The sequence below is a fragment of the Petaurus breviceps genome, unplaced genomic scaffold, assembly GCF_028583685.1.
Source record: "Petaurus breviceps papuanus isolate PSGF00001 unplaced genomic scaffold, PetGlider_PUasm1.0 90743, whole genome shotgun sequence".
Classification (NCBI taxonomy): Eukaryota; Metazoa; Chordata; class Mammalia; order Diprotodontia; family Petauridae; genus Petaurus; species Petaurus breviceps.
This window is the reverse complement of record NW_027187332.1, coordinates 1,840,077-1,854,003: the sequence shown is the minus strand read 5'-3', so window position 1 is coordinate 1,854,003 and position 13,927 is coordinate 1,840,077.

The following is a 13,927-nucleotide window of genomic DNA, read 5'->3' as shown; positions in this document are numbered from 1 at the left end:
AAGGAGTTGGACATTCAATGAAATATGGTATTTTCAGACCTTCCTAATGAAAATACCAGAGTTCAATAGAAAATTTGATCTTCAAATATAAGACTCAAGAAAGACATAAAAAGGTAAACAGAGGAAAAAAGAAAAAATAAACCTTGTTTTTCAATAAGAGAAAACTGCTTACATCCTTATATGGGAGATTGATACTTGCTAATCTTGAGAATTGCTTATTTATTTTTACATTTAAAAGGTATATACATAGATAGACAGTGTGGGTATAAATTAATTGATGTGATGATAAAAAACAAAATAAGGGGTACAAAAAAAGAAAGAATGTAATGGGAGAAGAGGAAAGGAGGAGGCAGAAATGAAGATGCACAAAAACATATACTAAAGGGTAAGAAGGGAGAGAGTTGAGGATAGTTTGAGCTTTACTTTCATTAGATGTGGTTCAAGGAGGGAATAACATATTTAATTAAGTGTAGGAATCTAACTTGCCCGGCAGGCAGTAGGAGGAGAAAGGGCAAAGAAAAGGGAGGGCAGCTGATAGAAGGGAGGGAAGAAGTAGTAAGGGAAGAGGGAAAGAAAATGGGGGACTGACAGAACTTCCTGTCACTGAATTTGATAAAACTAACCTCAAAATAATCAAGAAAGAAGTTAAGGTGGTGAATAGAATTTTAGAAAAGATAGATATGGTAGACCTCTGGAGAAAATTGAGTAGGGATATAAAGGAATATGCCTTTTTCTCAGTGGTACATGGAGCATACACAAATATTGGCCATTTACTAAGGCAAAAAATGTCACAATCCACTGTAGAAAGGCAGAAATATTAAATGCATCATTCTCAGATCATGATGCAATAAAATTATATGTAATAAAGGGCCATGGAAAGATAGACTAAAAATTAATTAAAAATTAAATAATCAAATCCTGAGGAATAAGTGGGTCAAATAACAAATCATAGAAATAATCAATAACTTCATTCAAGAGAATGACAATAATGAGACAACATACCAAAACTTATAGGATGCAGTAAAAGTGGTTCTTAAGGGAAGTCTTATATCTGGGAATGCTTACATGAATAAAATATAGAAAATGAAGATCAATGAATTGGCCATGCAACTGAAAAAGCTAGAAAAAAAGCAAACTGAAAATCCCTTATTAAATACCAAATTAAATATACTGAAAACCAAAGGAGAAATTAATAAAATTGAAATTAAGAAAACTATTGAAGTAATAAATAAAATTAAGATCTGATTTCATAAAAAAACACACAAAAAACAATTGATAAACCTGTGGTCAATTTGATTTTTTAAAAACAGAAGAAAACCAATTTACTGGTATCAAAAATGAAAACAGTGAATTCACCTCCAATGCAGAGGAAATTAAAACAAAAATTAAGAATGTTTTTTGCCCAATTGTATGCCCATATATTTGATAATCTTAGGGAAATGGATGAAAATCCACTAGATTAACAGAAGAGGAAGTAAAGTACTTAGATAACCCCATCTCAGAAAAAGAAATTGAACAAGCCATTAATGAACTCCCTGGGGGAGGGGGGGGGAATCCAGGGCCAGAAGGATTTACAAGTAAATTCTATCAAACATTTAAAGACCAATTATTTCCAATACTATATAGATTATTTGGGAAAATTGGTGAAGAAGTAATTCTATTAAATTCTTTTTATGGTACAGATATGGTCGATACCTAAATCAGGAAGAGTCAAAATAGAGAAAGAAAATTATAGATCAATTTCCCTAATGAATATAGATGAAAAAATTTTAAATAAAATAGTAGCAAAAGATCACCACAACTTATCACAAAGTAGAATTTATACCAGAAATGCAAGGATGTTTCAATTTTAGGAAAAATATCACCAAAATTGATCATATCAATAACAAAAGCAACAGAAACCATATATTTATCTCAACAGAAAAAGCTTTTTGATGAAATACAACACCCATTTCTACTGAAAACACTAGAAAGTATAGGAATAAATGAATCCTTCCCTAAAATGATAAATAGCATCTACCTAAAACCATCAGCAAGCATTATATGTAAGGAGGATAACTAGATGCATTTACAATAAGTTTGGGGGTGAAATAAAGCAAACTCAAATAATAGAGGCAGAAGAAAAAATTGGAAAAAAGAAATAAGAGGTATGCAAGAGAGAGTCAATAGCTTGGGAAAAGGACAAAAGCCAAATGAAGAAAGCAATTCCTTCAAAATACAATGGCCAAATTGGGGAAAAAAAGTCACTGTAGAAATAAGTCTTTAAAAAGTATACTAGGCCAAATGGAAAAGGAGGTACAAATGCTAACTGAAGAAAAAAAATGGTTAAAACCTTGAACTGGACAAGTGGAAGCTAATGATTCTATGAGACATCGAGAATCAGTCAAACAAAACTAAAAGAATGAAAAAAAAATAGAAGAAAATATAAAATGCCTCATTGGAAAAACAATTGACCTGGAAAACAGATCTAGGAGAAATAATTTAAGAATTATTGGGCTACCTGAAAGGTATGATTTAAAAAATAAATTTAAGCCTTGTGTGTGGAGTTGTGAATAGATCCAACCAATCTAGAGAGCCATTTGGAACTATACCCCAAGGGCTAAAAAACTGTGTGTACTCTTTGACCCAACAATATCACTTCTAGGTTTGTGTCTCAAATAAATCCTAACAATGGGAAAAAGACTCACATGTACAAAGACATTTAGAGCAGTTCCTTTTGTGGTAGAAAATAACTGGAAATTAAGGGGATGCACATCAATTAGGTAATGGCTGAACAAGTGGTGATACATGAATGTAATGGAATACTAGTGTTCCATAAGAAATAGTGAGCAGTCTGACTTTAGAAAAACCTGGAAAGACTTACAAGAACTGCTGAGTGAAGCGAGCAGAACCAGGAGAACATTGTACACAATAACAGAAACATTGTGCCATGACCGACTTTGTTAGACTAAGCTGTTCTAAGCAATACAATAAAATAAGACAATTCCAAAAGACTCTTGATATAAAATGCTATCCACATCCAGACAAAGAACTATGGAGTCTGAATGCAGACTGAAGCATACTATTTTCCCTTTCTATTGTTGTTTTTTCTTTCTCTTGCTTTCCCCTGTTTGTTCTATTCTTCTTTCAAAGCATGACTAATAAAGTTCAAGAAAAAAATTAAATTAAAATAAAAATTCTTAAACTTAATAATTTATTGTAAATTTATGGGGGGTTTTCCTGCGTTGAAATTTTGATGATGTAATATTGCATTATATAACTCTATATTATCATATTGTAAACAAGTCTTTACATGCATATATTCTTGCTGATGCGTGCTGGACTTCCCAGCAATGTGCAACACACTTACCTGACAACACTTGGTTGTTAAGACTTGTTGGAGGATTTGACCACTGATTGGTGATAACTTGCCTTTTTTGTGTTCATTTGGAAAATTATGTAATCACTATGATTTTAATTCTGACAGATGAAACAAATACAAATTGTTTTTCAAAATATTCTTATCTTTTCTTCTTTCCTTATGCTTCCACTGCCCTCCATTATTTTCATTCAAACTCCCCTACCCCTGAATTGCACCATGTGCCTGAGGCTACTACTACACTCCATACCTTTCCAGTGCTCTCTAGGGGGGCAGTATTGCCCACTTTGGGAACCTGTGCCCTAGCTGAAAGTGCACTAAACCACTCTAGGTAAAAATAGTACTCTATAATTCCAACTTAAAGGAGTATAGTACCAAACAGCTAACTAAGTAACTGAAGATAGAAAACACTTCAGGTGACCCTAAAAATATGAACTGAGATATTCCAGAAGATTGGGCAATGCAGCAGAAATACTGTCCCTTGAAAAGAAGCCAGTGGTAAAAAGCAGCTTCCCTGGCCCCTCCTGGCAGGCACAACCAAACAGTAGATAGGCTTGACTGGCATTATTTCATAGCAACTACCTAATATCAGAGCAGTCTGCCCAGTCTAGTTGAGCAGCAACTGAACCTAATAGGTAGCCAGCCCATCCTTGAGTAACCTACTTGATCCAGTATATTGGACTATTCTGCTGGGATACAGTACTTTATGAGGAAAAGGCAAGACTCACTTATAACTGCCTTCCCCAATTTTTAGGTATTTCTGTGAGGATAAAACATATTACCCATAACATTTTCAAACTTAGCCACCATGCTTGTTGCAGTGATGCCATACCTGGTGGAGAGGCAGCCAAGAAGAGCAATAAAGTGGCACTTGTATCACCAATACTATACCCCACCGCGAACTTTATGAGCATTGTGCAAAGAAAAAAATGGACATTGAGGTTCAGCAGTTCAGTCATGTTTTTCCTTGGTTATTTTTGTTCCCTAGACCTGTGTTTCATGGACTTTGCTCTTTCCTACTCTTTCTCTACATAGATTTAGGGCAAAACTGGGCAAAATACCACTGTGGGATTCACAAGTTCTGGGTCTTAATACTTGACTGAAACTAAGTGCTAAGTACCTGTTTGATTGCAAATACAAGGGGCAGGGAATATCTTCAAATTCCCATCACCATTATAACTAGATGATCTCTAAGGTTCATTCTCACTCTAAATTCTATGTATGATCTTTCCTTATTTACACTTACATTTCTTTAACTATGTAGTCTAAGTTGACTGCATAAGCAAACTTACAAGAGGCTTAAATAATAACTTAAAAACACCCTGTAGTACTTTGGTGATGGATCCATTAATAATCTAACTTAATTCTTTTAGGAAAGGGATAAACTGAAAGGAACCTGAGAAGATAGCAAATCCTGAAACCAGATGTGAACAGGGAGGAAAGAGGCATGGGAAAAATGGTAAAGACAGAAGGAGAAGATAAAGACAAGGAAATTTTAGGGGTATTTTTTTTTTCAAATAAGTTATTGTTCTCCTAAATACCCTCAAGAGGGAGATCTTCAAAAATAGTTTTTCCTCTCTGATATCTTGGCCCTCTCCCATCCATTCCCCACCCCCTTCCATTCTGACCTTCACATCATTATTTGTAAACTTGGAACTGAAAATTGGAACTGAACCATCTGAACTTCCAGAAAAAGAAAAGGAAAAAAAAGCACCTGTAATTTGGAAGCTACTTATAATTTGTTTATGCAAAACAGTTATGCTAAAATAAATAAAGTTTTAAAAATATCCTGATTAAAAAGTTCTGATTTAAAAAAAATTTTGTTGTATTTCACTTAGTTGATCAAATAATCATATGTTTTTTATTTCATTTGTGTTTGTCCCATAATCTATAGTAATAATTTAGAAAATGAGAATAGCAACAGCATTTAGAAGATTAATATAACATGAACAGCAAAAAAGAGGTGCATTTTGTAAGAAAATGGCTCAGAACATAAAGCATATTATAAGGATTTATGAAAATTCTATATTTATATCTCTTTGAAATTCTATATAAAAAGGAAAATAATTAAACTAAAATCATCTGGAAGACGAAACTTGTCATTATTATTAGATTTTAGTTTCCATTTCTTCATTTTTGTGGGGGAAGTATAACTAGATATTTCTCAGCTGGATACCAAAGCAGGCAATTTGATATATGACATTAAATAATGTGGGCCTAGGATTTTGTGGAATATCCAGGGCTTTTTCTGGAGCATTATTTGCTGAGGTGCCCTAGTTCCCTATTCCAGGACAAAGCAAGAAGCATTTGATTATGTTGCTGAATCAGTTTAGTTTAGATTGACTATAAACTATAACACTGCATTCTCTACAGATACTCTTGAAGCATTTGAAAGTGTAAGATGTGTTTTGGCTCCACTGTTTCAGGGCCAGATAGGCTACATTTTCCCCTTAGAAGGCTTAGGGGTCTTTATCTTCTTCAGTGACATCAGCATAACTGAATTGGCTACATTTTCCTCATATGTTAGGGAACCAATAATAAATGGTTCAGTTCCATTTAACCTCTTATCACCAGGTAGCTTTTCCTAAGGAATTGTTACTTCAAAGATATTGCGAGAACAAATTGACAAACTAATTCCCAATATTTCCGGGACATACTGTCTCTCATTACTTCAATCTCTGAAGGAACTGAGGTCTAAAATTTAGCTCAGTTTCTTCATAACATTGGTCCCACAAAGTTCAAGTATAGATGTGGCATGATTGCTAGATGATTCCTTCTTCAGAGTTGGAGTATTAAAGGTGAATCCTAAATATTACTTCTCCCTCTTTGGAGCATTGAGGATATCACCTGACCTTGATTCTGGCAAAGATTCTTGTTGTATGTTCTCCTAAGCAAGAAGGAGGATCTATTACTTGAATCTAGAATAGAAATGATTAAAGTTAAAGTCCTATTAAAGAGTCCTATTTTTTGAGGGTCGAATGTAGTTTGAGGGTTAAAACAACAACAACAATAAAATTTTAAGTTCATTCACAATTCATAGTTACTACATAATCTCTCATCTTGAGCACCACAAACTCTACCAGATAAGAGGGAAGAAAGGAGACACAAAAGGCCAGCTCAGGTCTTTTTGAAGATGGTAAAATTCTGGCCACATAATCAGTGGAAAAATTCTCCTCCTACACTTGCTCTATAATCTTCCCAAGGCACTTCCCTTATTTGTCATCATGATTGACTTGGAAGCCACCAACTCAGCATTCTTCACGTGGAATGATTACATCTGCCCAGGAAGCTAATGGGGTCTGTGGTTGTTCCTTAATTATGATAATAAAGTGTACTGTCAAGGGAGTCAGTAGAGAGGTATACAGTCCAACTACTTCATTTTACAGAGGACAAAAATGATACTTAAAAAGGTTAAATGGAAGGGCAGAGCCAACACAGTGGGGTAAAAGCAGGGACTTGCTTGAGATCTCCCCTAAATTCCTCCAAATACTTGTAAAAAATGAATCTAAAACAAATTCTAGAAACCACAAAATGACAGATTGAAGCAAATCTCCAACCCAAGAAAACCTGGAAGGTGGACAGGAAGGTTATATTGCATCAGGTTTGGAGCAGAAAGCAAATCTGATATGGGCCACACCATCAGAGACAGAGCTAGGGCATGCCTCAGTTCACTGAATTATAGGCAGCAGTGGCAGTTTCCAGAGTTCTGAACCCTCAAATCCCAAAGACAGTATAGAACGTCAGTGTGAAAACTCTGTGGGACCTGTGTGAAAGAAGAGCTCAGCCCAGTGGAGGTCCAGCGCCAGCTCTGGGGCAGCAGAGGTGACAGTGGCAGCAACAGTGATGGCAACAGCAGCAGCTGCTTTTGGAGCTCTGGGCCCAGAGATGGTGGGGGACTGAGCAGCTGATACAAAAGCCCTGAAGACTGAAAAATTACACCCAGACCCAGCCCCAACCCCACTAGAAGCAGAGTCCTACCATGACAAAGAAAGTCAAGTATTTGGCTAGCAAGATGAGCAAATAGCATACAATCTCAGACTATAGGATCTTACTTTGGTGACAAAGAAGATCAAAATGTACAATCAGAAGACAAAAACAAAGTCAAAGCTCCTGCATCAAAAGTCCACAAGAAAAATATGAATTGGTCACAGGCAATGGAAGCACTCAAAAAAGATTTTAAAAATCAAGTAAAAGAAACAGAGGAAAATTTGTGAAGATAAATGAGAGTCATGCAAGAAAATCATGAAAACAAATCAACAGCTTTCTAAGAAAGACACGAAAAATACTGAAGAAAATAGCACCTTAAAAAGCAGACTAACCCAAATGGCAAAAGAGGTCCAAAAAACAAAGGAGGGGGGTGGCCAGGTAGCACAGCAAGTAAGAGCACCGGCTCCAGTGTTGAGAAGATCTGGAGATTGAATCCCGGGCTCAGACACTTAGCACCCACCCAGAAACACCTGGCCGTGTAACCTTGTGCAAGTTACTTAACCCCAATTGCTTAGGGGTGGCCAGGTGGCTCAGCGAGTAAGAGCATCCACTCCAGTGTCGGGATGACCTGGATCAAATCCGGGCTCAGATACTCAGCACCATACCCAGAAATAACTGGCCGTGTAACCTTGAGCAAGTTACTTAACCCTGATTGCTTAAAAAAAAAAAAAAACAAGGAGGAGAAGAATGTCTTAAAAAGCAAATTTGGTCAAATGGAAAAGGAGATACAAAAGATCACTTTACAAAATAATTCCTTCAAAATTAGAATGGAGCAAATGGAAGCTAATGACTTAATGGGAAATCAAGAAATTATGAAACAGAGTCAAAAGAATGAAAAAAAATAGAAGACAATGTGAAATATGTCATTGGAAAAACCATTGACCTGGAAAATAGATCCAGGAGAGATAATTTAAGAATTATTGGACTACCTGAAAGCCATGATTGAGAGAGAGAGAGAGAGAGAGAGAGAGAGAGAGAGAGAGAGAGAGAGAGAGAGAGAGAGAGAGAGAGAGACTAGACATTGTCTTTCAAAAAATTATCAAGGAAAACAGCCCTGATGTCCTAGAACTATAAGGTAAAATAGAAACTGAAGGATCCACTGATCATCTCTTGAAAGAGATCCCAAAAGGAAAACTCCTATGAAAAATCTAGCCAAATTTCAAATTTCCCCAGTCAAGGAGAAAATATTTCAGATAGCCCAAAAGAAACAATTTGTATACTGTGGAAATATATTCAGGATAATACAAGATCTAGCAGCTTCCACATTAGAGCATCAAAGGTCTTGGAAGATGATATTCTGGACATCAGAGGAGCTAGGATTAAAACCAAGAATAATTTACTCAGCAAAACTGAGTATAATCAGAGGAAAAATGGACATTCAGTAAAATTGAGGATTTTCAAACATACTTGATTTAAAGACCAGAGCTAAACAGAAAATTTGACTTTCAAATACAAGAATCAAGAGAAGCATGAAAAAAAATAGGAAAGATAAATCATAAGAGACTTATTAAAGTTGAACTGTTTACATTCCTACATGGAAAAATGATATTTGTAACTCAGGAGACCCTTCTCAATATTAGGGTATTTGAAGGATACATATATATATATATATATATGTATGTGTGTATGTATGTATACACACACGTATATATGGAAATATATCTATAACCATATATCTATCATATATCTATATCTGTCTATCTATAACATATCTATCTATATCTATATCTGTCTCTATAAATATCCATATATTCCTATATGGATATAGATAGAGGGTACAGGGAGAGTTGAATATGAAGGGATGACATAAAAAAATAAAATAAATGAGTGAGTATTATATTGGGAGAAAGAGAAAAGAAGAGATAGAATGTGGTACATTATCTCACATGAAAGAAGCAAGAAAAATGTTTCAAAATGAAGGGGAAGAGGGGGGATGTAAGAGGGAATGAATGAACCTAACTCTCTTCAGATTTGGCTTAAGGAGTTAATAATATACACACTTGATTATATTATTCCTTCCTTAAGCCAAATACTGAATTTCCTATCTTACCCTATAGGAAAGTAAGAGGGAATGGGAAAAATGAGGGGAGTTATAGAATGGAGGGCAGATTTGGGGAGGGCATAGTCAGAAGCAAACATTTTTGGAAATGGACAGGTTCAAAGAAGAAAATAGAAAAAGTGGGGGGGTGGGGTAAGATGGAGGGAAATATAGTTATTATTTCACAACATGATTATTAAGGAAGTGTTTTGCATAGCTACACATGTATAACCTATATTGAATTGCTTGCCTTCTCAATGAGATGGGGAGGTAAGAAGGGAATTTGTAAATCAAGGTTTTAAAAATAAGTGTTAAAAATTGTTTTTTCATGCTAACGGGAAATAAGATGTATAGGCAAAGGTATATAAGAATCTATCTTGCTCTACAAGAAAATAAAGGAGACGGTGATAAGAGGGGGTGTGATAGAAGGGAGTGCAGACTGGGGGAAGGGTTAATCAGAATACACAACATCTTGGGATGGGGGGAGGGGAGAGATGGGGAGAAAATATGGAAGTCAAAACCTTGTGGAAATGAATGTTGAAAACTAAAAATAAATGAATTTTAAAAAAGGTTATATGATATGCCCAGTTACATTGCTAATGAATGTGACAGGACCTGGTTTTAGAACCAGCCTTGCTGGTTCTAGAACCACTGTTGTGAAACTAGAGAGGTTGTTTCCAGAATCACTTTCTCTTTAATTCTAGCATATATATATATATATATATATATATATATATATATATATATATATACAATTACCTTTAGGGTGTTCAGAATCTCAGAGAGAAGAATGCCATGCAGTTTTATACAACTTTGTTTTTCTCTAGCAAATCTAGTTTAATTTATCAATAGATTTATTATAATTAAGACCAAGAAAACAATGTTTCTCCACCAACTAGTACCACACCACCAATGTGTTGAAATGATAGGCTAGAGAAAATGGAGAGATTTGAATGCTGCAGATGACTTCATTTACCTTGGCAGTGTATTTTCCAGGGATGGCCATGAAAAATGATGAGTTTGATGCATGGAATTGCCAGAGCTATCTCAGTGTTTGGGAGACTCTAAAGGAAAGTGTTGGAAAAATGAGGTATCAGACTATCTACCAAACTGAAGGTCTACAGAGCTTTTATATGCTTGTATACTTGTTGTATGCGTGTGAAAACTGGACACTATATTGGTGCCATGCCAGGAAATTGAACTGCTTCCATATGACTTGTCTTTGGACAATTCTGAAGATTACCTTACAAGATAAAGTATAAGATACTGAGGACAGTTCTTGAACTGAACTGCCAAGAATTCAAACCCACTGCAGAGAGCACAACTCTGATGTGTTGGCCATATTGTTAGGCTAAACATACATTTTCCTAAAAGACTCATATTGAGCTCATCTAGTTTCATATAGAGCTCATATAGTTCTGATCAGTCAGTATCCCTGACATAGTGATGTTATTTTTTACTTCTTTGAGCACAAAGGAAAACAATCAACTAGATTTAAAATTTAATGTTGGAAAGTACACTATAACTTAAATTTAATGTTGGGAAGGATGCATCTTATCTCAGACCTTCATTTTATAGAAGTCAAACAATTTACCCAAAATCACATATGTGATTTTTGAATCACAGAGTCAAGAAATCATAGGACTCAAAAGTTGCAAGGGATTTTAGAGACTGGTTTTACAGTCTCTGTAAAAAAAAACCTCATGGTTTTACAGGTAAGGGAAGAGGTAAGAGAGGTTGTTAATTAACACTTAATAATACATGACATCCATTCATACTATAAAGTTTTTGTTAGTACTTTGTATACATTATCTCACTTGAACTTCACAGCAACCCTGTGAAGTAAGGTCCTACAATTTTTACTATCCCATTTTTAAAGATGATAAAACTGAGGCTCAGAAATCTTAAATGATTTGACCATGGTCTCAGAGCTAATAAGTGGCAGAAGTGGGATTTCACACAAGGTTGCTCTGATGCAAGTCCATTCATTATGCCACGCTGCCTCAGGCCATTTGTATGATTGACATCAGAACTATATATTACAAAAGAGATAAAAGAGTGCATCTGGGTCAACATAGAACAGTGAAAAAATAAGAGCATGGACAGAATAGGGGCTGTCTTGGGACAGAGAAGACCTGAAGAAAAAAACCAGGATGAGATTTCCTCCCTCTGAAGAATAAACACCTCCAAGCTAGTTTCCTTTAATTCCCTTTAAGAAGTAGCAAGCCTGGGATTCCCTGGGTTGGATGATTGCATCAGAACTGCCACAGGAACTTTTACTCCCTGGACAGTGAGAGGAGTTGGGTGTCTGACCAGGGAAAGATCTAGGAGATTCCATTCCCATAACAACACCATTCTAAGTTTGGGAGATATTACTCTTTCCTGGTCTTCTTGCCCCTATCTGATCACACATTGTCTTTCTAATTTGATCCTCTTCTATACCACACCCTTTAATAGTAGGTGTCTCTGTTCTAGTCCCTCACCTATTCTCTCTCTATGCTACTTCACCTGGTGATTTCATCACCATCCAGGGATTTAATTACCATCTCTATGCTGATGATTCTCAAATTTACTTATGCTGCCCCAAACTCTGCCTGCCTCCAATCTCACATCTTCACCTGCCTTTCAGACATTTTGAACTGGATGTCTAGTTGACTTCTTCAACTCAATATGTCCAAAACAGAATTAATTCTCTTTCCCTCCAAATGCTCCTCCCCTCCTACATTCCCTATTACTGCAGTTGGAAACACCATCATCACAGTCCTTCAGGCTCACAATCTATGACTCTTCACTATCTCTCATTCCTCATATACACACTATTTCCAAGCATTGTCAATTTTACCTTTGCAAAACCTCGCCAATATCCTCCCTTCTTTTCATTTCACACTGTCACCACTCAAGGTCAGGCCCTCATTATCTTATGCCTGCATTATTGTTACATTGTACTGATGGGTCTACCTGTCTCAGTTCTTTCCCTGCTCCAATTCATCCTCCATTCAGCTACTAAAATTATTTTCCTAAAGTTAAGTCAGATAATTTCACACACACACACACTCAGACTCATCACTAAAGCACAATTGTTCACTGTCACACCAGGAACAACTACAAAAGGCTCTTTTTGACATTCAAAGCCTTTTATTACCTAACCACCTCATATTATCAAGTCATACACCTTACTCCCAGCTACACACTTTGATTCAGTGACACAGGCCTCTTTGCTGTTTCACAGACAAGTCATTCTATCTCTTGTCTCTAGGCATTTTCTCTTTCTGTCCTCCTATTATGTTAATGGTATATAAGATCTTCCCTACCCGTTAACAGTCCTCAGTGAAGCCCATTAAGGGAAGCTTACTTAGGGGAGGTTTGATTGTAGGAAGGCTTTCATATCTTTTGCTAATTTGTAATTAGGCACTGAGTCAGGAGAGTTATGATACCTTCTGGCTCTCAGAAGTGTATATGTATTCTGAATTGGTATTTTACTTTAGGGGGTCACTTATGAGAAGGATCTTGTGATTCCCTAGTTGAAATTCTGAGTGATCATATGTTCAGAGCTCCCTGACTGCTCAGATGTAAAGGTTCTCTCAATCCAGGGATGTATGTAAAGTGTATAGTTGATTCAGGCAGTCAGAGCCCTGTCTGTTGGTCTTTATTTGTCTGCTTATAGTATCTCTGTATTTTCTCTGCAGTTAAGGGTGCTGACTTTTCTCCTGAACTAGTGAATGTAATTAAAATGATTGTTGACCCCTTAAAAAGCTATCTTTCCTAATAAAGCAGATAGAAGAACCTGTGCTAGCAGCCATCCTGGGTATACCAGTGTGTTTGCTGCTACACTCCCATAACTAAAATGCTCTCCCTCCTTCACAATGATTGCTGATCTCCCTGACTTCCTTTAGGTTCCAATTAAAATACCACCTTCAACAGGAATTCCTCCAAACCCTTTTTAATTTTAGTGCCTTCCCTCTATTAATTATTTCTTATTTATCCTGCATATGGCTTGTCTTGTATATATTTGTTTGCATTATATGACATATGACATGAAAAACTTATCTCTTGCCTTAATCTTTTTTGTATCTCCAGTGCTTAGCACAATAGCTTGCATACATTAAGTCCCTAATAAATGTTTATTAATTAAAGTAGAAAGACACACTTTCAGTGAAAATCTTTTAGAAAACACACTTATTTGCAAACTATTATGGAGGAAGAAAGAGCAAAGTATGAATGACATTGCCCCCAAAAGAGGAAATAAAAATTAAGGAAGAAAAAAATAAAAGTCCAATGGAGAGTTCTCCATGGAATTATGCCATTTCAGATTATCCAAAAAGCATCTGGGGATAAAGTGAGGCAGCTTCCAGTTGCAGATTCGGTATGAGTTCAAATCCCACCTTTAACTTATAATGGCTATGTATGCAGTCAGTGGAGTCAACTTCTTAGTGCCCCAGGAAATTAAGCTGTAGAAAATATGGCAATTTACTTTATCGAGGGACTTCAGTTACAGATGGCTCTAGATGCTTTACCTTGTCCCCCTATTCAGTTGAAATGATTTT